General features: G+C 40.0%; 1 long non-coding RNA gene across 1 annotated transcript; it reads right to left on the bottom strand.

Annotated features, from left to right (window-relative positions):
* Positions 1-22,437: 22,437 nt before the first annotated feature.
* On the bottom strand, positions 22,438-23,453 carry LOC142382829 (uncharacterized). The gene is made up of 3 exons (XR_012769958.1): positions 23,402-23,453; positions 22,740-22,888; positions 22,438-22,523 (listed from the first exon to the last, which is right to left on the bottom strand). It is a non-coding gene; the product is annotated as an uncharacterized LOC142382829 (long non-coding RNA).
* Positions 23,454-23,677: the final 224 nt, after the last annotated feature.

Here is a 23,677-nt window from a genome sequence, read left to right as displayed (position 1 = left end):
ATTTGTACTTGTTGGACAGCGGTGTATGTGAATTTGATGTACCATGGGTGATAAACTGATGAGAGTTTTGATGACCAAGGGGAGCACACGACTCACAGAGGACTGGGACACCCCCGATCTGTCTCCAATCTCCCTCTGAAAGGTTCCAGTGGCCAAAAATCCAAGGGTGGTGAGGACCTGGACGTGTGGTGGAATTGGGTTTGATGGGCATGTTTCTCTCTGGAGTTGTGGCTCTAGCAAGCTGCATATTTGCAGCAGCACAGTACTTGGCAATCTAAATCGCTTCCCATTGACCTTGTTATATAGTCAAATTAACCTTCAATTAGTGCATAATTTAAGTCAAACAGAATAATGTCAGCATAATTATGGGGTATAATGTATATATTTATTTATGTTTGCTTCAAAGTAATTAAATATGCAATCCATTAGTCAAGCAAACTTGATTCAAATAAAAGAAAACGTAAAATACGAAAAGATTGGTGAATGCGCCATTTCTCTTAAATCACTCATACACACGACTTAAAAACAAATCTGTGCGTACGAACGGTTGTTGCATGAGGCCCGTTGTTTGCGCCACCACTGAATAGGCATGATAATTATAGTAACAGTAAAGAAGAAGCAAAGTTATAAAACTGAGACACTTATCACTCATCAGTGAGGAAAAGGAGCTTTATTTTATTTGGTGATCTCAGTTCTGAAATCACGATCAGAGCAAAAACAGCGGAAGTAAAAAAGTAACAAGAATCAGCTCACATGTCACATCTGAGCTACAGCGGAAGACAGACAGTTCCAGTTTTATCTGCAGTGGGTGAACACAGAGTCTGAGCAGTATACAGTCTGTGTGGAGGGAGGGAGACACAGATGTATCATATAATTAGCTGTTTAGCTGTTCTTGTTGTTGCCCTGTAAAAGCCTCGGAGAGTTTTTTGTGCCCGCAATGTCAGAACATTCATTTTCTTTTTAAAGTCTCATTAGAGAGGGTTTCCACAGCAATAATACACGATGCACAGCTGCAGGTATTCATAGCACATTGACACAGCCCATAATCACTGTACATAAGAGCTTATTGTGAAAACTGAAGACATGTTTCTTACATGTTGTTTGTGCATCAGACCTGTGACTTTTGATGCCTTACACAGCAACAAAAAGCTTCAAATTTACTTACATTTCATAAGTAGAATCTTTTTTTTTTGGGCAAGTCGCTTCCCTCACACAATCCCTCACTGATACCATGAAGAACATGGAATGGTGGATTGAAGATGATCACGTTTAAAAAGTGAATTTTGCAAAGTGGTACTTCTCACCCGGTCAGATGGTTTGTAGAGTAGATAAAACCTGTCAACTAAACTTGAGTCAAGGTAGGCTTTATCCAGTGGTATCTAAAATGACTGAGATTCATGCACTTTTTTCTAAAGGTTGGATTAGTCATTATTGCACACAATCAGTGGTGCTACACTAGCTCAAAAGTGGTCTCGGGTTTCTATTTTTCTAATTTGTGGGGATTGATAAAGGATAGGGCAAAAATAAAAGACAAACTAAAAATGCTGGAGGATACCGCAAATGATGCATATTGTCCAATTTTTATATATTGCAATCTAAAATAATGAAATATACTGTACCGTTAAAATAAGTTGCAATATATTCTCTGTAAAATATTGTCTCTGCATCAGCATTTTAGTTTCTGGTTTTACTCTTCTTTTTTTTTTAACAATAAAATGATTCACAGTTCTCTCATCTCAATTGTTTTTGAAAATTTCACGAGTATAATATCTAACTTGTTTAAAACCAGATTTTCCCTTTTCTTGGAATAATAAAGATCTGTTTACCAAACTCTTGGAAATAACGGCCTGCCCGGGCAGTATCCGGCCGCATAGATAAAGTGGTTTTCTGCCCAAATTTCAGGGCTGCAACTCTCAAAGATTGGTTATGACTTTGACTCTGACTCCTTGCCTCTCACCTTTATTACTTTTCAGAGGCTTAACCCTACCGGCTAAGTTCAGTCTCAAAGCAAACAAAACACATAAATTCCACAGGCCAGCATGAGAAAAATGAAAGAAACTTTCAACAGACGTGTATCCTGTTTAGAGTGACCTTGTCCATCACAATGACACATGCTGTACAGCCGTAAGATTGCCCCTTGGTCAGGGTCCACAAAACAGTTATGGGCTTAGATTTCAGCTTTTACTTTTATTATTTTTGTGACTTGACCGACAGAAGGGCTACCGACCAATTTGATGTGTTTGTGAGTCTTTCTTTTTCTTCTTTTGTTTGCTTATTTTGAGGTGAAACATTTGATCAACCTTGTTGATATTGAGGTGGGGAATGTTCACCTAAATAAAAGCTTAGTCCTTTTCACGGTGAAAAGCTTCATACAGACTTTGTTGGCACTACACAGTTCCATTCTTTTGTTATTTCAGTCTCAGTCAAAATGGGGAGCATCTGTAAAACTCGTGGAATGAATTCCCTCAAATATAATACTTCAACAAAATACTACCTTTGGAACACATTTGATTAATTCTAGTTTAGTCTTCGTCCAACAATTAGCTGTCGAAGGAAAGATTGAGGAAAAAAAACTAGAAAAGGCAAAAAACAGCGCTGTTGCATTACTATAAATGTTAATAAGTTCTTTAACCCTTTGAGAGTGAACTTAAACACAGTCTCACATGCATCCTGCTGGTTGACAAGATTTCAGCACAGCTGGGTACAGTTTTAAGTGGGTTTACATAAAACTCTGATCTCAGCATCAGAAAATTAGCGCGCAACGAAAAAAGGGGAGAAAAAAAATGAAAGAGCTCACTCAGTCTGCTTCTGTTTTGAATTATATCACAGCAGTAAAGCAGCTTCAGCTTCCCAGTGGCTTTGTGATTGAGACACGGTATGCTCAAAGAGGCAATCAAGAAAAGAGAGCCTGTCATTGTTTTCTGTAGAGAGATATTGTACAAAGATTTCTTTGTACACCGTCAAAAGCTGTGAGTGAAGGACCGACACTAAAGGCACCCACCCACTAATTATTTATTGTATCTATATTTATTTAGAGTTTCATCTGTTTACAAATCCCTTAACATGCGATGCAATGAGGAAAAAAACAAGTATCTAAAAGCATAAAACATGTAGTATTAGTGTGTTGCTGAACTCTGCCTGCACATATATGAGTTGAAAGTCTTGCTAACAGTAATTATCCATCCCCAGCTGTCTACATTCTCCTCCATTCCCTCTTGCTGCTGTATTCTAATATCTCATTTGTCCACTGCTCCTGTCTCTGCCGCTCCAGTCTTGTCAGCGAAAGGTCACTCTGGCCCTCCAAGCAGAGTGCACACTTTCTCCGGGGAAATTAATGGTTTGAGCCTTCAAGTCCTGCCTTTCTCGTTCTTTGTAATTTGCCGGCATTGACTTGGTGTGTCGCCTCAAAAGGTAAATGTACACTGGGGCAGGTATGGAAGCTGAAGATGGATCGACACTCCTCCCATGTTGATTAATTCAGAAATGAACCCGCACACTTTGAGTGATCTGGTACACAAGAGGTGGCTCTGCCAAACTCTATTTTCTGTGTGTAAATATTATAATACATATCACGTTTTCTTTGTGTGTGCACCAACATCAAGGCCAAAGTGATTCCATTGATTCGATTTAATTTCACTACATCCCGTGGAGGTGTCAGTGGGAGGTTTGTGTAGCCAGTGCCGCTGCCACCCCTGCCACTAGCGTTACGTTATTGATGATGTTTTTATCCTCCCAGTCTATCACCGGGGAACCACGGACAGACAAGGGAAATATGTCTGCTTTTTCCTGTCAGAAGGCTTTGCAGGCAGATGATGTTGAAATACTCAGCACTGCCTCTGAAACAGATAATCAGAGATGTGGTGCAAACTATTGAAAGCTTGTTGGAAGGGCAGACCAGCCTTCACAAAGACATCTCCTATGGTAATTACCATTTGGTAGAATTTGGGACCAAAATCTCAAGGTGACATTTTTGGAAGTAAAACACTGTTCATTTGGCAATCCCATCTTTATTTAATAATACCAGTGGCTGGCTGGGTAAGAAAAGAACAGGCTTCATAATGTGACAGGAAAGAGCTATTTCCTCTGGAGAACATTATCTTCTTTTGCATTTTAATCTCTTGCTTTTCTCCAGATTCTTGTCAGCTGCTCTATCCATTAGATTGTGGCTAAATATGGTCTTTACTGCCCAGTTATTACAGTGGAGCTCAGCGGAAGTCTCCCCAGGCTTAATAAATCTCACATGCAGATCACAGTGGACCATTTATAAGCCCTCCTATGGCAGCAGGAGAAGAGGGGAACGGTTTTGCTTTCATACCAGTTAAAGGGATTTTAATAGAACTGAAAGCAAATTGGTCAATAAGAAATCAATCACAGATGAATAGTTTTAAGACCACAGAGAAGTTTTAAGCAGGGATAATTCTTTTTTAAGAAGATTCTCTCTTTTCAGACAATGCTGCTTATCTTGACAGTCTTTTTCTTTGCAGAGAGAATGATGTTTTTACAACAAGAACTCGAACTCTGTAGCCATAATCCAAAGCACTCATCTAATTCTGTTGCCAGTGTGTCAGCTCTTTTTATCTTAACAATCGAAAATGCAGTGAGGATACTTTAGAAAAGTTTTTCTTTATTTACTTGTTGAGCTGGATAAGTTTGCAAAGGTCACCAAACTGTCATTTCGATGAATTAGCTCTTTTACCCTGTCAATATTCAGCTCAAAAGGACGAAACTTCGAAGCGCACATGAATGACGATGACTCAGAAATGACTGTGTGGATGAAAACTATTGAATATGCAGTCAATTCATCAGCAGTCTGCAAAGCGTGTTGAGGTGTGAACATGTGCTGTCATAAAATTAGGCAAACAGGAAAGGTCTTCAGACACCCAAAAAAGGTCGTCAACGATCTCACGGCATCAGATTCTGCAGTCATGTCAGGATCCCACGGTGTTTCTGAGGGACGCACAAAGTGTCCTTTGGTGTCGGTCAGACTTCGCCCTGGATCGTTTACTTATGAAAGATGGTGGGGAAAAGTCACAGGAGTTGGAATGACGAGACATCCTTTTTGCTTGTTGCTCGGTTACATTTAGGCCACAAGGCAACATGGGTAGTTTTGACGATTCAATTTGCTGGAACGGTTTCAAACTAAAACCCGTTGGTTAGGTTTAGAAAAAGTTTGGTTTATAACTGCACCACTTCATAATATTAATCTGGCATGTTGGATGCACCGGATACAGAAATACACAGTTTCATTTAGTTTAGCCAGTATGTTGATGCAGATGCTACTTTCTGCTTACTTTACAGCACCAGGGCGTTGATAAAACCACATATATGATGAAGATAGAATGAGAACAGTCTGTCATAGTCCATTTGGCTTGACATAATTAGCTTTTGTATTATATGCAAAACAGTGAAAATGTTCAAACGAAGGAAAGAATAAACCACACTGACAGCATCCTCAAAATTTTAAACCATCCATGCATTAGCTCAAATTAGCCACAGAAACAGCATGTACACTCATAGCAGCCAGTAAAGACTATTCAACCAAACATATAAGTCTTTGGACTGTGGGAAGCAACCAGAGAAAACCATTTCTAGCATCTGTGTCACACACATATTTGGTTTAATATATTAATTTTATATATTGAAGTTTGTGAATCACATTCAGGTTACTACAAAAACTGGTTTCAAAAGTTTCTGTTCTATTTTGTTGCTGCGCTGATACATGGTACTTTAGAGTGGCCTTGGTTTCATATTATCTTTTTTTCCACACATAAGCTTAATCGGACTGTTATCTGAGATGCACTGGGCTTCAATTGCCTGTTGATGGGATCAATACCTGTGATGTGTGTTAGTGTGCAGTGAATCTAACATTCGGCTGGATGGGGGGACCCTGTCTCTTCATTGCTGCAGGCGAGATGTGATAGATTGGAGGCCAAACCACAGATGCTCTTAGGTCTCTGCTGCGTGCCTGGGGCATCTACAGTTCAAAGTCCATGGAGCAAAGACATTTGAAGAACACACAATGCTGCATGACTGAGAGGCTATCTAATGTTTGTCAAATAATCCACAGGGACATGGGGTTAGAACAGTGAGGAGGAATGGAAGGACTGAGATAAGGGGTGAGAAGCATGATAATCACGGGGAAAAGGTTCTCATGGAGAAGACATTCAGAAGAATAGAGAGTTTGAAAAAATGGCCAAGATGGTTGGATTTCTAAATTCAGTTTTTTTTTTTTTTTTTTTAATAGTTTTTAGATAGCTTGTGCAGTACTCCTGAGAAAACAGTGAGCCTGTGGGATTAGAGTGATTATATAGTAGAGAATTGTGCTTAAGTGTCCCACATCTAGGGTGAGGGATTATGGATTTGTAAAATGTGAGTAAATCCGGCTTTTCAGATGTAAAACTGTAGGGTCTGAGTAGGCACTGTGGGTGTCCCTACTTTTAACCCTTCTCATCATAGTTTACCCCAGCATTGATGTGAGTTTCTCTAATCTGCAGCTTCACGGACATTTGAAAATGCAGCTATGGACAAGCTCTTTCTTGTTCTGCAATTAGACAGCTGTAATATAGTTAACAGAGTTTTAATGACCCTCTCTATCATATTTCCCTTTGTGTCTTGTGGGGGTTTGTCTCCTGCAGATTCCAACCTTTGTTTTGTTCCGTGCCCTGGCATCAAGTTCAGCACAGCTGAAAATGCTATTGTACTCATACCATTCTAAGGGACACAACAGGACATCCAGTGACAAGTGACCTCTGGGTCCATGGTTCTGGTTTGTCACAGGGAATCAGTGATCAATAGGAAGCTAATTGGAGCTCAGTGCCTGCATGTGTTATGAACTGCATCATGGAACAAATCAATTGCTCAGAACAAAAACAAAGAAATCTGCTCTTTTGGTGCTCAGCAGTGCAATTCAGGGGACGTAGTTAAAACTGAACATTTTCATTTAGATGCAGAATGCTGTCATCAAGAGCATGCGCCTCACCTCAAAAAATATTTACAAGTCAATACTTGTATCAGGATGTTCTACTCTGTATATTGTTTAGGACAAGGGAACAGCACATAACATTTGTCACTGATGTGTCACTGGTGTAAACCAAGCAGTGCTGGCCGAAAGTACCTCCGCTTCACAGCCTGTGTTGATTTAAACCTGCGCCACGCTTGTCACCTTGAAAACAACAATGCTAATCTGTTTGACTAGGATTGCTTGACATGACGCACTAACGCTATACAGAAAAGCATGTTTTTCTTTCCCTGAACCACCTGCTGAGGCAGGCAAAAATGTGGACCACTCAGACCATGCAGACATTTGTTATTCTTTTTTTTTTTTTTCATAATATAATTCAGTTGAAAAGAGAGGGTGCAGTGGCGATCAATAGCAGGTCAGCCAATGATGGATGGTGGCGCGGTTACTAATTTCACCGTGAGACAAATAACTCTGCGCTTGGCCCTCTGAGCAGAGGAATTGGGAGAAAGAGTAGCACACTGGGCAACATGGGCCGTCTTAGCTCCCCAATCCACTTCCCTATTCACATGACCATTCATCCCCATCTCTTCTACACTCCTGGCTTTCACTCTCACTCACTGAAGCATCATAATGACTGTGGGGGGTAATCACATGAGGGAGCGTACGTCAACTATCTCTGGATGAACTTCACCATAATTTAGGGAGAACTTTGGTAGCCTCAGAAAATCAGGCCAGTCCAACTGCCTTCGATCTTCATTGTGCTGCATGTTATTGATGCACAGTAATAGGAATGTTAACAGTGAGGTCCCTGCATTAGTCTGTGACCCAAGACAGCTATCGCTCAAAAACTGTAGAGTAGTAATCAATTTCAGATTATGCTTATGATTTCAAACACTGTCGTTAAACTGCTCAATAGAACAATCCCAAATAAAAACAAGGGGTGGTTTTAATTTGCCTTCAAGCTTCTTGGGCGGGAGGAGATGAGAGGCGGAGCAGAGGATAGGTCAGAGAGAAAGAGACAAGGGGACATGTCCAACTTTCTGGGTCTCTCAACGCTCAGATGAACTCATTAGAAGTTAATTAATCACAGCTATTGATCTGCTGTCACTCTTCCCAGTGAAAGGCTCCACCAGATTCGAGGGTTCGTGTTCTGCTCAGCCGCTTAAAATGCTGAGTTCTCTTGTCTTCCTGCACTCTTGACTCGGCTGTGCTATTTGTCCTGGCGCCATGCTGGAGCTCTATGTAGCATGAGATGGCTGATCCACGCCTGGGATGTGAGACGACCAATATGAGGTTTAGCTGGAGCTTAATTGAGTGTTAATGCAGTCTAGGTCCATACTGTATTACAATATTTTCACACCAAACGATCCATATTTGCCAGTCATCCATCTGAGAGCAATTTCTATGACAAAACACATCCTCTGGTGACCACAGTGGACATCCTGCAGTGTGAAGTAATCCTAGTAAACTTGATTAGTGTGTTTTGTCAAGCTTAGTTTTTGCTCAGACAAAATTTAGATGTTGACTTTTAAAATCTTCTAAATAGTTTTTGGATACAGCTGATGGTTTCAACTTTCAAGAGTTTTAAAAAGATCCTCTCAGGACTGGATCAAAACTCCTCTTTGTCTCTTCTCCTATAAAAGTTGTTGTTGGTCTAATAATCCACATCTTTCAGTGTTTGTGCAGCTGAATAGTTTATGAGCAGGATGAAGAATAAGACAGACAATTCAAATGTTTGTATTATTGCAAATGAAACTCTGGGAGGTAGATCTTCCAAAATGGCAGGCAAAATTCCCTCTTGAATTAGAATCTTAACAAAGTAGTGTGTCATAACCAGTTAATGTAGTTTCAGCAGATATCAAGCCTTACATTAGTTCAGTCAGACATGTTGTCATTGTTGGTCACAAGCTCTCTTACTCCCAATCAGTCTGACTTCAGTCTGTCCCACCCAATTAGCATGCTCTGTATACGAGCCGACATTTGTTCATTCTGCCTACTCTGTGCTTATCATATCACTTATTTTGTTCTTCTATTATAATTACGCAATTTATCTTATCCAATCCTCAGGGTCCCACCAGTATTATCCATTTTTTTTTTAAACAGCCTTCTACCTGAATGTATCTATGAGTTAATAATCTTGAAAGAAAAAGAGTTATTTAAAAGGTAAAGGTTGTGATCTCAGGGACAGCCTGTGTCACCCTTGCTTAGATAGTTTGTGATCATCACTTGAGCAGAGTCACATGAAAAATAGATCTATGTCAGGTTAAAATTGCTGTAATGCTCTAACTGAAGTAAAAAAAAGAAAAATACGCTAACCTAGCCTTGAGACAGGAGAACATTCATCATCACCTACAGGTATGAGTGCATTTAAACATAATTCGTAATTAACGTTCTCGGGAGATATGAATATTTTCTATATAAAGCATTTTGATGAAATATTGTAATTTCATACTTTTTAAAAAGCCTTTCAGTAAATAACAAACAAATCTGACAAATGAATCCATGTACTTATAAGTGGTAATTTTTTTTAACATTGCTGCCTCACATGTCCTGCGTTAATTTGGAGTGTTGTTTGTGCATTGTCCTCAGAAATTAATGCTATGCATCTGCAAGCTGCAATATATAGGTAATGTTGGGCTAAATATGACCAGATGTTTAGTGACAGGGTTGGCAGGGGTAAAAATGGTGGGAAATTCTGGAAGACGAGCTTATGGAGAAAGTCCGCAAGTATCCCTATGCTTATGATGCATCTTTGCCACAGTGACAAATACGTTTGTCAAAATAGCTGGCAGGGGATCAGTATCATTTTGCACATCTGTGCATGGAGGAAAATGTTGGATTAACAGAGTGGGGACAGTGCTGATGGTATGATTTTTTCCATTCTGACTTATCTGTTGTGCCCCCTAGTGTAATTCTCCGGTAACGGCCATAGAACATAGGCAAGTTTGTTAACTAATTACACCCACAATGGAGCAAGTAGTCTACGTGAATTTTCGATTAAAAAGCAAGTATACCCCTGGCCTCGGGGGAATAAACTGCTTTGTCGGCAGAGTGACCTCCTCATACCACACTCGACTCGATGGTTCGTAATCTCTGTGCAGTCTTCAAATGGGATGGGGTTATTTGGTAAACTCCACTGTACTGAGAGCAAAACCTCAGGACATGATACAGAGATACACACACACACACACACACACACAGTGTGGTGCATGAATTTATTCAACAATCTGATCAAGTCTTCTGTGGTATATTCTAAGAAGGCTGCACTGAGTAGCTAAAGGTCAATGTTCCCATTGCAAACGAACACAATATGTCATATAGCAGTTTCAGCCACTTTATTTGCTTTCCATTCTTGCAAAGAGGGATGTAGACTTTTTATATTTTAGCTGACTTTCTGTTGCACCAGGATAAAACCTAAGAGTAATCTCCAGAGAGTGCAGAGTGGATGTGCCTGGAAATAGAACCATCTGTATGTTGCGTGCCCTCAGCGCCACAGCCCACAATGCTGACTTATGCCTTTTTTTTTAATGTCACTGTAAGAAAAAAAACAACAAATGGAGCATCGCGTTAGTTCTGGCAGACCACGTAGTCAACGCGCCCTTTGCCTATTGGCTGACGCCGACCCAACCCTTATGGCCAGCTGCGCTCAATGGGTAATCAACTGATGCTCGCAATTGGATGCTAGCATTTGGGGCACTTCATTTAAACTTGGTTTGCTGTCACTGCTTTTTTTTGCTCTCTGCTTGCACCCACCACCTCCCCTGCTCCACCGACTTCTCATTGCCAAACAATGTCATACTGTTGTTCATTGTTGCTTGCTCTGTTCTAGGGGGTTTGTTGCCTTTACAGCAAATGGAAGGCACTCCACCTGAGGATGCTGCTGTTCCCTGTCTTGGCTTCCATGGAGCTCATGGAAAAGTCGGGAACTTCCTCCGAACAGAGCCATACCGCCAAACATAAATTGTATGCATTCAGAATAAGCTTCTGAAATTCATCTCTGTTCTCGTCTCGTTTTGACGAGAGTGGTTCTGACAGAACTCCTATTTTGGGTTATGGGTATAAATCATGAATAAAATGTGAATAAATAGTATTACTTTCATTAAGTATGTTATACTTGGTTATGCAACATAAAAGAATGAGGGCATGAAATAAATCAGGAGCACAGTCCTCACTTTACTTAAAATACAATGTTTTCATCACAAAATAGAAGAGATTAAGAGAGAATTCAAACATAACTGGATGGGAATCTGTTTTCCATTGGGCTTTGAATGCTCAGTCATATGTACCACAGCAGCTACTAGATAATTTATAATTCACACAAACAGTCTCGGAGTGTTCCATTTAATCTGACCTACCTTAAATTCAGTTGTGAAATGTTACACAGTGGTAGCCTGTAGAAGCATGTTAATGATACATTGTTGCCCCTCATAATTAATGCAGCTATTTAAGTGTTTGTGCACATTAAGACCTGCTGATATAAAGTGCAACATAAGCCACCGTTAGAGTGTTGTGCCTTGTTATCTGTTTTAAACTGTCTTTATCAGCTCTGTGTCTTGCCTTACCAAATGTGTTCTCTTTCAATTAATTTCAACCCAGATTGAATCCGCTGGCAGCACTTCACCACTTATCAAACTCATAATCCCTCCCCCAGAGCAGGAAGTGATTATATCATAAGCATTATGCTGTCAAAACTGTGTTGTCGTCCAGGAGGTCACTTTCAACAAACAATAAAAGAAAAAAATGAATAGATAAATAAAAGGGACATGTTTCTGCCAACATTTCTAAATGCAAGCAATGCTTACAGACTGAGTTGGCTTTTATGTCATGTAACAAGTTACTGTAGGTTAGCAGGCATTGGTGGGTACAAAAACAGCAATGTTGCTGTAGTAGAGAAATAAAGAATATTTAATAGAGAACTTATAAAGGGTCAGAAAAGCTGGATAGAGAATATATTTCAAATTAAAGATTGCTATTTCTTTGTTTTCTCTAAAATAAGATTTATTATTATCTGTTTTAAAGACATCACACCACTTTTCAAACATTTTGCAAAACCATCCTCTATGAAGTCTCCAGACTGCTCTGTGTGTGTTATTAGGTTTGCCACTAACCCTGATAGATATATGAAAGAGATATTGAAACGCCAAACCCATTACCCGGTTGTCTACTAAGACTTGACTGATTAATCCTCCTCAGTCTCCAGCTCATGAAAGTCAGTTTGTTCATTCCCAGGTATCAAGGGGTAACTGGCCTTGAGGCAGTGCCATTTCCCTGACTCTAAATAGCCAATTAGCTTAGATCTTAGGAACCAAAGTAAGGCAACCATTAGTAATTAGCCATTGACATTTTGGGTGCTGTAGAACAGAATAATAGTGTGGTAAAAAAACTGAATGGCCTTTTCACTGAATCAATGGAGATCATTTTTAATGTTGGCAAGCAATTCAGTATTCCAGGAATCATGTGAAGGGGTGTGGTCAGTGAAAAGATGCTTTTTCAGAAATATTTCCTCCCTATGACCTTTTTATAGTGGGAAAAACCTGATTAAAGTCACATAAAGCAGGCATCATGGGATTTCCCCAGTGCATGACTGTATTTTTAGCACTCTGTACACAATCCGCATCACATTTTACCTGCATTATGAGTTGGAAACCCAGCACGTCAGGCCCACAACACATCAATGTTAAAACTCTCACAGTAGAGGTGTGGAAAGTTATTGCTTTATTCTTTTTATGTATTCCTTTTTATCGTCGGTGTCAAAGGAACTAGAGGTCAAAGAAAAGTAAAAGGCAAGAAATTGTCAGTTGGTCTGCATAAAATAAACATCATTTTAGATGTAGAACAGACAATTTTTCTCACACCCGTGTAAGAGAGCAACGTTTTTTCAAGTCAGACGAGGTTAATCTTGGTTTCTCTGAGGCTTAAGAATTGTCTTCGAGCGGCTCTAACTAATGCAGCACAAAAGCAGCAGCTGGAGTCTTCAGCAGAATCTAAATGATTGTGCCGTCCTGGAGTTTTGATTGCGTTGCATTCCTAAAATACAATAATACCATAGTGCAATAAAGCAGGGGAAAATTAGAAGCTCTTAAATTAATTTGTAAATGGACAATGTATTCCCTTTCACCGCATCAAATAAATGAACACATTTCTCAGTGGTGCATTGTGAATACTGCTTTCATTAGGGAGCTTGAGTTTTGTAGCATATTCCGTAAGAGAGATGGAGGGAAGAAAATTAACATGAGAAGCAGGAACCCTGTCTCATTAGCTGAGCTAATGTGATCAGAACAGCTGCAGCTGAAGCTAAGAGATAACCTGTATTGGTTCTTACAGGTCTAAAAAGAAGGTAAAAGAAACAGGATGAATGAAATGTAAGGCTTTACCTCTAAGGATACATTATGTCCAAGCAGTGTGTCAGGAGCTGTGGCAGACTGAGCAGCAATATAAATCTTCCTTTCAACACAGCATCAACACTCCATCTGACCTACATTCTCAGAAGCTGACAATAACTACACTGAGAATATTGCAGAATTAAGAGCAAGCAGAGCAATTTTATCAGCACGCCCCGGCTGCGTGTTCACAGTTCTTCCAAATCTCTGGGGAAAGTCACTCATATTGCTGAAGACAGTGGATGATTTCTGTCAGGCTGCTTCCTGTCTCAATAATGCCACTATTGTTATTTTTGTTACTCCACGAGTAGAGAGTTTGGAGACAGAGTAAAAGTTTTTCGAGGCTCACATAATCGATTTTGCATGAGCTTTATGTTCTTTACAGAAAATTACTATCGAGGTTAGTAGGACACAAATATTCAACATATTATTTAAGCCCGAGGGTAAAACATAAAATGCTCAAGAAAAGCAAAAAGGGAATGATTGCTGATAAAGTCAGAACACTGTGGGAACCTGAAAGTGGACAGCTAGTTCTAATGGCTTCTAATATATTTCAGTGCATTTGCAGTTAAAAGCATCCAACATAAAATGGCCATTTGCAAAATGAACAGATGAATAGTAATCTGTGGATTCATGAATAAAACTCTGGGAACATACAAAGGCCACATTATGCTCAGACATTCTTTATATTACGTGCTGTTGGGACGGCAAACCCAAACATGACTGTACAGATTAGACTGAAGGACACAGCAGCGAGGCAAACAACCCCCAGCCCTCCCCCCTCACCAGACCCTTTACTCCACATCACCCAAGGTCTCAAAAGGATGTCTCTATCCCAGCCAGGACTCCAGCGACCACCATCAACCGAGAAACGCAGAGCACCCCCTCCTCCTCCTCTTACATCATCTGTCCTGGCAGAGCAGGACACAAGGGGATGTGCTGGATGTTCAAGGAGCAGCACAACACCCAGAGTTCAAAACAAAGATAGCACTGTTCAAACCAAAGATACCATGCCATGATGTGTTCAGGGTCCCTGCTATAGAAGTCCGACTTCTGACAGCTGTTCTGAGAACAAGCTGGGACCCAGTAGGATTCCTGTATTAGTTAGTAAAAGAAGGAATCGAAAACAGTCAACCTGCTGGGTGAATTTATCTAATCTGTTAACGGTACCACATACAACTCGGAATACAACAGAGACCAGTGTAAACTCCACAAAGCTAGCCTAACTTAATATTAGATCTCTGTCCAATAAGTCACTGTTAGTTAATGACTTCATAATTTCACACAATTTAGATTTTCTTTTTCTGACAGAAACATGGTTAACAGAGAGCACAAGTGCTACTGTTCTTAATGAAGCAGCTCCCCCAAACTTTAGTTTTATGGATAAATGCCGAAATGGGAGGAAAGGTGGGGGGGGGGGGGGGGCTGCCTTATTTAAAGATACATTCCAGTGTAAAGATATCTCATTTGGGGAATTCACTTCTTTTGAATATCTGAGTTTTATTTTAAAGGGTGTTCCTAAAATCCTGTTCTTAATCATTTACAGATCTCCAGGATACTGTGCAAGTTTTATTGATGATTTTTCTGAATTATTGTCTGTTATTTCGACTGATTTTAACCATTTTATCTTGACCGGGGATTTTAACATTCACATGGATAATATGACGGATGGTACTGCCAAAGAATTTTCTTCTGTGCTGGATATGTTTGGTTTGTGGCAGCATGTAACAGAACCTACCCACCTTCGAGGTCACATTCTGGACCTGGTCATTTCTAAAGGTGTTGATATTTCTTCTGTTGTGGTTACTGATTTGGCCTTGTCTGACCATTTTTGTATTTTATTTGATTTACATATTACTCAGAATGTTCAAACAACCAGCTTCTCAGTTAAGAAGAGGTACATCAATGAAAAAACAAGTGCTCAGTTTAGGGAGGCCATAGTTATGTTACCAACAATGAGCGCAGAGTCGGTTGAAGAAATGCTGGATCATTTTAACGTAATGGAAGCTGTTGCACCGATAAGAATCAAGAGCACCTTGATCAAACAGAAAACCCCATGGAGAAACACCACTACGGTCAAAAATCTGAAAAGAGAATGCAGGAAAGCTGAACGTAAATGGAGGAAAACAAAGCTTCAGATTCACTATGAGCTGTACAAAGAAAGCCTGCGTAGTTATGAGCTGTGCAAGGCCAGACAGCTGCATTTATCTGAAATGATTAATAAGAATATCAACAAATCTCGAACTCTGTTTGCTATGGTTGAAAAACTCACAAATCCTCCTAAACAGTCAAACACAGACCTCCTCTCCACTGAGAAATGCAATGAATTTGCCAACTTTTTTAGCCAAAAAATCAAAACAATTAGACAAAACATTAACGCAACACAGACAAACAAGAAAACTAATCTGTGTCTAAAACCTAGAAATAACTCTGACGTTATGTCACAATTTAATATTGTTAATTTAAAAATCCTAGAGGAAACAGTTTGGCAGCTGAAATCAACAACTTGTTCATAATACCATCTGACTTTTTAAAAACTGTTTTTACCTCAGTAGAAAGTGATCTCCTACAAATAGTTAACAGCTCACTGGCATCAGGCATTTTTCCCAAGTCACTAAAGACAGCTGCCATTAAGCCACTCCTAAAGAAGAGAACTCTAGACGCCTCTATGATGAACAACTACAGACCTGTCTCTAATCTCTCTTTTATATCCAAGATTATTGAGAAAGTTGTATTTAACCAGCTCAACGACTTTCTGAATGAAAGTGGAAGTCTTGATAAGTTTCAATCAGGCTTCAGACGTCATCACAGCACTGAAACAGCTCTGGTCAAAGTGTTAAACGACATTAGGTTGAATACTGATTCTGGTAATGTTTCAGTCCTGGTTCTGTTGGACCTCAGCGCTGCGTTTGATACTGTAGATCACAGAATCCTGTTGCACAGGCTGGAAAACTGGGTTGGACTTTCTGGAGCGGTCCTTAACTGGTTCAGGTCCTACATAGAAGGCCGGAGTTATTTTGTTACTATTGGCAGCTATGAATCTGAGCGAGTGGCCATGACTTGTGGAGTCCCCCAGGGGTCAATTCTTGGACCTCTTCTTTTTAACTTGTATATGTTCCCTTTGGGTCAGATATTGCAGAATTTTAACATCAATTATCACAGTTATGCAGACGATACACAACTTTATGTGTCTCTGTCACCGGACGACTGCAGCCCAGCAGACGTACTGTGTCAGTGTCTGGAGGAAGTAAACACCTGGATGAGAGAGAATTTTCTACAATTAAATGAAGACAAAACTGAGATCATTCTGTTTGGTAGCAAAGAGAAGAGGGTCAGCGTTGGTAAATATCTTGAGACTCGGGACCTTACAATCACTGACCAAGTTCGTAACCTTGGAGTGTTGATAGACTCAGATCTGACTTTCAGCAGCCACATCAAAGCTGTCACCAAGACAGCTTTTTACCACCTCAGAAATATCAACAGAATTAAAGGTTTCCTCTCCCAAAAAGACCAGGAGAAACTCATCCATGCATTCATCTCCAGTAGACTCGATTACTGTAATGCTCTTTTAACTGGACTTCCCAAAAAGAGCATTAAACATCTGCAGCTCATCCAGAACGCTGCTGCTAGAGTTTTAACCCGGACTAAGAGATCTGAACACATCACACCAGTTTTAAAATCTTTACACTGGCTTCCAGTCAGTCACAGAATAGATTTTAAAAGCCTGCTGATGGTTTACAAATCCCAGAACGGTTTAGGCCCAAAATACATCTGTGATATGTTCAGAGAATATAAACCCAGCAGAGCTCTTAGATCCAAGGACTCAGGCCAGCTGGTCCAGTCCAGAGTCCAGACTAAACATGGAGAAGCAGCATTTAGCTGTTATGCTGCAAATAAGTGGAACAAACTGCCAGTGGAGATTAAACTTTCACCAAATGTAGACATTTTTAAATCCAGGTTAAAAACATTTCTTTTCTCATGTGTCTATGCATGAAATATCTTTTAACTTATCTAGACTGTTGCCTGATTTTAAATTCATTTAAATGATTTTATTTGTTTCTCTTTATATTATTTTATGTATTTTTAATGCTTCTTGCACTCCCTGCTGCAATGCTTTTATTTTATGTAAAGCACTTTGAACTGTTTGTACATGAAATGTGCTATACAAATAAATTTGATTTGATTTTGATTTGATATTACATAGACAGAAGTCATGCTGATGCAGGATCCTCTTGTAGAAATTTCAAACAAAATAACTAGCATGTATGAGAATTTATGAATCATTCAGATGGATGTACACACCTCATTTAAGATTTTCAAGACATTTCAGTTATTGGTGATGCATTTCCTGGAAAACATCAGCCAGCTTGCCCACTGTAGTTTTACGGCTATCGTGATTGACAAAAAACGTGTGTGGAGTTCCTCATGATTCAAATCTAGGGCTTCTTTTATTCAACATTTACTTGCTCCTGCCGGCTCAGATACGCTGACATCACACATGTACATCACCATATTGCCCGGGGATTATAATCCTCTGCAACACTAATTAAGTGCCTGTCCATCAAAGAGTTGATTTTAAAGTACTGCTTTTGGTTTATAAAGCTTTAAATTGGTTTAGGGTCAAAATACATCTTACAATTTCTGGTACTAAATGTGAACGCTACAAATAGAATGTATATATTTCAGCAAAGTCAAATTACTATATGTAAACAAAAATAATGTGTCACTATGTGTGTCCATTGTATGTGAAACTAATGTAACTAATTTGGTAAAAGTGTTGGTGCCGGCCATCACAGAGTGTAAATTTCTTCATCTTCCCTTCGTTCTTAATTGGCTGTGATTTCACATATGAATATTGTATTGTTGGCATTTCTGATTTTAAATAATGTCAAACAGTAAGACAGTTTCAACGCAGCCAGTAGAGAATAGTGTGAAAAAGGGACGGGTAGTGTGAGATGTGCATTCAAAATGCCAACAGCTGCAGCCTCCTCTGTAAAACACCCAGATGGCATTTACCTGACAGCTGGGCAGTGGACGAGTGGAGTCTCCTTGCATCCCTTCAAATCTCCATCCTTCACATTTCCTTCCTCCTGCTTGTCCTCTTTGTCTTTCCTTTTCTCCATGCTTTCACTTCACCCCACTCCACTCTTCTGTCACTACCTCTGATCAACCACCCTGCAGGCAAGGGCACAGTCTTGTGCAAGACGTGTGGCTGATAAATGAAGATCCAGACTTCTGCTGCAGAGGGGGCCCTTTAGTTAAACGGGGCGGCTAAATCACCGCCATTGATTACGCGGCTTCAACGCACTGACAAAGGGCCATGATCGCTCATCTCGTTAAAAGTAGATTATTGGCTTGTTTGTATTTGTTACACCCATAAAGATTTTTCTTCCACTCTTTTTTTCTCCCACTTACACAAATTAGCTGTTTTTCTTTGACCTAATTTGCTGAACGTATAATCTTCTATGTTGGGTCTTTGTCTGCAATAGAACTATGGATTCTTATGCATTTAGTATTGTCCTTTACTGAAGCGACTGATGGTGTGTAGATGTGTTGAATCATTAAGTGATCTTTTGGCTAGTGAACATGACTGATATGGTGTATGTTGTTAGGCTATAATCTAGCCTGCTTTTGGTCTATTCATATTCTGCTGACCCCTGTGGTTGCCATACATGAGTGCTTTGTTACATCTGTGAGATGAGTAACTCAAATCATCCTACCCCCACCCCACTGTTCATCATACCATCAATGCATGTCCCCCTTTGAACATTTAATTATACTATCTGAATTTTATCTTGATTGATAACGTATTTATTGTAAAAAAAAATTCCAAAACCAGTTTGCAAAGAAATTAAACACAAAGATGTGCCGTTTTGTGGTGTAGGACAGACTCACCTGCATAATGGCTGGAAAGAAAACAAGCAGCTCTGTTCAGGCTGCTTTCTGGTGGATTGTGTCATCTGTATAGTAATTTAGTAGCTGTCCAAGACAAGCTACATGGATTCAAGGAATCAAAGAACATTTATTGTCATACCAGCTCACATTTACATGTTTATGGTACGAAATTAGGACTCAGGCTTTAAGAAGCCTAATAAATAAGTATTAAAATCAAGTACTTAAGTACTTAAGAGCAAAATATAACAACAAGAGAAAAAAAAGGTATATAAATATATATCTAAAAAGCAAAAATATAAACAGTTAAAGCTGCGGTCGGTCACTTTTTTTTAGTCATATTAGCTTGAACTGTCATGGGATTCTGGAAGTAGAATATTAAATAGGCTGTTTAGAAAAAATAACGAAATCTGTAGCTCCCTCTGAAGCCTGTAATCATGCTTACAAAAACCGAGCGCTCCCGGCTGTTTTTAACCAATCAAGTTAGGGTGGAGGAATCCTACCTGTCAATCACAGCTTGTGCACACGCTGCTGAGCGTGAGTCTGCCCCAGCTTGTGTGCGCTCAACACTGGTGTGAACTCACGTGCACAACCTCGTCCACAGAGGGGGAGGGGTTTGGGGGGCGATTCGGAGCTTGGTAGAGGTTGGGGGAGCGACCTGAAAGTTGTATCAGTTCGAATTTTCCGATTTTAGACTCGCAATTTTGAAAACCTGCCGACTGCAGCTTTAAATAGTGAAGCTTAAAGCTGCAGTCTGCAACTCTTTTTCAAGCATAATGCCGGGAACTGTCCGGGGATTCTGAAAGTAGTACATTAAATACCCCAATACAAAAAAAAAAAATAGTTCTCTAGGTCCCCTATTTGTCCCGCTAGGTCCCTCCAAAGCCAGCAGGTTTGTTTACAAAATTGCAGACCGGACCGGTAAAAGGTAACCAATCAGGTTTACGAGCTGGGCTCTGCTGCCTGTCAATCACCGATTGTGCACGCGCGATACAAGGTAGGCTGTCCCCACGCTTATTTATCTAGACTATTGAACTTCATTACGGGCTAGTCTACTTACTGTGTCTTCCATGATCGCAAATGACAGGTGAGTTGAATGAGGAGTAGTGTAAGCGCATCTGGCGTGCACGTCTACGTGCACGAGTTCTCATGTGTTTTGATGGGGCGGGACAGGAAGTTGAATAACTTTTTATTTTTCGGTTAAAAAATAAGCATTTCTTGCATTTTGCGACTACGGAGGTCACCGTTTTCAACTTCAAGCATTCTGATAGATCATGTAAACTCTTAAAATGCCAAAAAGTAGGACTTTACGTATGACAACAACAAATCCTGCAGACTGCAGCTTTAAATTAGCTTTGCTAAATACTAAATACACATGTGAGAGCAGGAGGTAGTCCATAATATTGCACCTGTGATGAATGAATGAAATATTGCACCTTTGGTGGATAAAGTGTTTTTTAGTGCAGGTCATTGTGTGGTGAAGAGAGAGAGAGGTGGGAATCTACAGAGTACGGCTCGAGTTCAGCAGTCTGACAGCTTTAAAGTTCCCATGGCATGGTATAGTAGCGGCACTTTAAATGGGCTTTCGGAGGCTTCAGGATGTTATACCCCCAGGCGTTCTCAAAATTCACCCGAAAAACGCAGATTTGGCCACTTAGAAGAAAGCCGCATTTCAGAGCTCTCTCCAGTGCCCTGTTTTCCTAATGAGAAGCAAGGAGGAGCGCGAGGGGTGTGTCATGGCTGAATGGGGGCGTGTCTGATTCTCTGTTTTGGCTCCGCGCATGTTAGCTGCCTGCTAGTAGGAAAAAAAAAAATAGAAATGGCAGGTGAGCAAACCATCGTACTGTTCGCCTTCGACCCGGAATCGGACCCTGAAGCCGAGGCGCAGGCAGTTCAGCAACAAACTGCAGATCAGCAGCGCCTTCAGCAAAACGTCTCAGAATGGTGAGTTTGAAATGTTATGTCTGGAAACGTTTATAGTTGGGTCGGTTCGAACCACTGAGGTGCGCAGATACAAGCAGTGGCTTAGCCTACGGTAGCCTAATTAGAGCAGAAATTGTAGTCACTACATCAGGACTACCTAAAATATTATTTTTGCTTACAAAACGTATAAGTTCCCAACTTATTTTGTAATGTGGGCACGTATTTGCAGTGCTAACATTAGTGAGTATGGCTGCTGGCATCTCCAGTCTCTACACCAAGTAACTTTCTCAATGTCGCCTTGCATTGTACAACAGTAACACTGCCAAAGTTTTTCCCATAGTACACATTGCCAACATGCAAATGATTCTCCACCCAGTGTTGACATAAGGGGAGCGATTTATAACCAAGTTTGCTAGACAAAAAGGTTTACATGCTGTAATATACAAAAAAAAAAAACATACCTCATCATATCCTGACCAAGTGCTGGATCCAAAGTGTAACTACACGGAATGAAACTTATGCCACATATTTCTGTGTACACCTTTTTTAGTAGCCTGTCTTCACTGGGAACAGCCAGCTGTTCGTTGCCCATGTAGTTATACAGTAGAATATGGCATGCAAAAAACATGATAGTATTATGACCAGCATGTAATTATTCTCCATGCTCACATGTTAACTCATTTACTTGCCACTAAAGATGTTTGATTGTTATATTTGCCGGCATTACCTGAAAACAGAATATCATTACACTGCCTTTTTTTTTAAAATAATAGGTGTCAATGTGGAATTTGCGAGATAATGCCCACAGAAAGGGAGAATAGATGCTGCATGGAGATCCCTCAGGTAACACTGTAAACATTTGGATCTACCTGTTTGGCAGTTTACGCCTGAGAAGAACCCATCGGTAAGCGTTGTAAAATAATCACTCATAGCCACATACATAAGAGTTTACAGTACACCCACCCAACAGAGCCTGATAATTCAACTATGCAGACAGTATGAAGAGTGTTTGTAGATTTATTTACAAGACATTATAAAAACACAATCAAGAATAATCCATAGGAATATGTAAATATGTACAACATAGCAATAACAGAAGAACAACAACATTCTCTGCAAGTGTAATTTTTTCTATCTGTTCTTCCAGGCGCTTCAGGCATTTGGCCTACAGGCGGTTCGTGGCGTGGTGCTGGGGCTTTTTGGGTCGCTGGATCAGAGTGGTCATTCCTGCCTGTGTGATCCTGCGTATCCGTGCCAAGTACCCCGATGATGAAGGACACTGCACCGGGTTTAGACTGCCTCGCGTGTGAAAAATTAGGTCCATCAGGACATCCACATTCCCTTTTCACACAGAACATTCATACACACTGTACACACACAACATTTGTATATTTCAGTTAGTCATTTGTACATTTCAATGTTTATTTATATATTTATATTTGTTCTATATATATATATATTTATGTTTGTTTAGATTTCTATTTCTCACATTTTTTGTATTCCTATTTGTTGGAATTAACCTCAGTAAATTTGATAAAGGCAAAAGTAGTTGGACTTGAATTCTTGAACTTTTGAGGTCTTACCAAAGGTTGGCTTAGTCTTTTGACGTTTGACTGTGCACTCCCCCTTCTTGGATTTGGGAAAGGAGATTTTGAAGAGAGGTACACCGTCTGCTGTCTGGGCCTGTGGTCGGTTCGCATTTTCATTAAAGTGGATCGCCGCCAAGTACAGTCTGAAAGAACAAGAAACAATGTGTAAACGGTGTTTCTCACAGAATTTTCATTTGTCATGGTGGTGGGGGTTAGCTGGTAGAGACACATGCATCATCATGGGAGAGCATATGAAAAGCTCTTTTCCAAAATGCTATAGAAGCTGTTCTTATTACTTTTTAAAAAAAAATCTGATTTCAAGCATCAGGAAAGTGATATCAGCTGAGATAGCATTTGAAACATTTAAATGCTGCTTTTAATGGTAGTAACAAAAAAAACAATATTTTTGAAAGTAGTTATAAAACATTTTGGAAAAAGCTTTTCATATATTGTGAAGTTTCATAGGAACTATGATCTGAAAACCCCCTAAAAGTATACATTTTTTGGTAAATCAAATATAAATTACATTCACAAGACAATCTTTTCAGGGGACCTGGTCTAGGTGTTTTGTGCCTTATAGTGCGGGAGAAACCCGGCTCAATTATGACATTTCAGACAACAAAAACTTTCAACAACTACAAGGTAAAACATCTCACCTGCAAAGCATTCCAGTATAGAGAAAGACAACATTCTTCGGTGTGGCTGCAGTCCTATTTACAGACAATGGGGTCAGTCTGGCAGGCAGCATCCCTGCTCCGGGATGTCTGGACGTGAGCACTTGATGTGCTGGCCAGTGAAGAGTGAACCTGATGCAGACAGAGAGCACACATCTCATGGGTCGAAAGCTGAGCATTACACTCGTGATAAACTGACGTGTCACGACAGATTTGAAGTCAAAACTGTGTTCGAATTGACAGATACGTAATGGTGTA

The sequence above is a fragment of the Odontesthes bonariensis genome, chromosome 6 (assembly GCF_027942865.1).
Source record: "Odontesthes bonariensis isolate fOdoBon6 chromosome 6, fOdoBon6.hap1, whole genome shotgun sequence".
Classification (NCBI taxonomy): domain Eukaryota; kingdom Metazoa; phylum Chordata; class Actinopteri; order Atheriniformes; family Atherinopsidae; genus Odontesthes; species Odontesthes bonariensis.
The sequence above is the reverse complement of the archived record's forward strand: the minus strand, read 5'-3'. Positions and strand labels throughout refer to the sequence as shown.